We start from the raw sequence: 1,091 nt of genomic DNA, 5'->3' as shown, positions 1-1,091 counted from the left end.
CTGCAATAAAAATACATCACAAATCAGATAATTATCTTCTAGGGCTGAACGATACACCAACAGAGCGATCCGATATGTATCATGATACCTTGTTCACAATCCGATACGTATCACAATACTTGTAACTGCTCATATCTGTGGTGTGTAAGCCATCTTTTTCATAGTCAAGATAGTCAAATACTGACACTGACGATTTACAGCTGGCAGTATCAAGTAAGACGCAACGCATGAAAATATTTACTTTTTCAATACTAATTAGTGGTTGGCGTAACAGCCATTTCAGCAAACATTTAAGGTATGAATCGATATTTTGAATTTCGTGTGCGACTAAGATCGATACTGGTATCGGGAAGTAAAATATCGCGATCACCAATGTATCGGTGTATCGTCCCATGCCTATGATCTTTGTTCATAGAATTGTATCATAAGCATCAATTGGTCACTTTCTCCACGTTTCTCCAGTTTGCAAGCTAAACTCATAGTGACAGTGAGTGAGCAAATCAGATCTAATAATCGGATCTGTCTGATCTCATATCGCCATGTCTTACTTCTTCACCTCGAAAACAAACAAAAGTACTTCTGAATGTAAACAAATAGGGTTGTACCTTGCCATGTTTGTGGTTATTTTAAACACCCTGTCATTCCTGATCACCATAGCATCTACAAATGGGAGTTCCATCAAAACAATGACTGTGTTCTGTGTGGGTTTGCTTTTGTTAAAATCAAAATTTCTGAATCGATGGTATTAAAGAAATAAAGCTGACTTGTTTTAGAAAGCTGATATCTGATTGGCTGAAGAACCCAAGAGTCCTTCATTTATATCGGAGTGAGCGACAAATGTTTGTACAGCGAATTGGGGTGTCTTAGCCGACTGGACCACACGTGACCCCATTTAGACTGGAAGGTCAACTTTCACTCTGAGTTTCCCTGAGGCGATCGCTTATGGATCTCACAGAGAGGTATTGTATCGGAGTAAAAGATTTGAGTTGAATGAAGTTGAGTGAGTGAGTGAATGTCTTTTACTGCTGCAGTAATATTCCAGCTTTATTACAGTGTAGGGTGGCCCAGTTGTCTAAGGTGCTGCGAATTGC

The 1,091-nt window shown here is 39.2% G+C and overlaps 1 protein-coding gene across 12 annotated transcripts in view; it reads right to left on the bottom strand.

Annotated features, from left to right (window-relative positions):
* The window catches only part of LOC124120471 (FAD-dependent oxidoreductase domain-containing protein 2-like), a 120,849-nt gene that overhangs the window by 7,540 nt on the left and 112,218 nt on the right, over positions 1 to 1,091 (bottom strand). The gene's annotated exons all lie outside the window — the stretch shown is intronic.

Source organism: Haliotis rufescens, unplaced genomic scaffold (assembly GCF_023055435.1).
Source record: "Haliotis rufescens isolate VD_foot unplaced genomic scaffold, xgHalRufe1.0.p SCAF_11, whole genome shotgun sequence".
Taxonomy (NCBI): domain Eukaryota; kingdom Metazoa; phylum Mollusca; class Gastropoda; order Lepetellida; family Haliotidae; genus Haliotis; species Haliotis rufescens.
The sequence above is the reverse complement of the archived record's forward strand: the minus strand, read 5'-3'. Positions and strand labels throughout refer to the sequence as shown.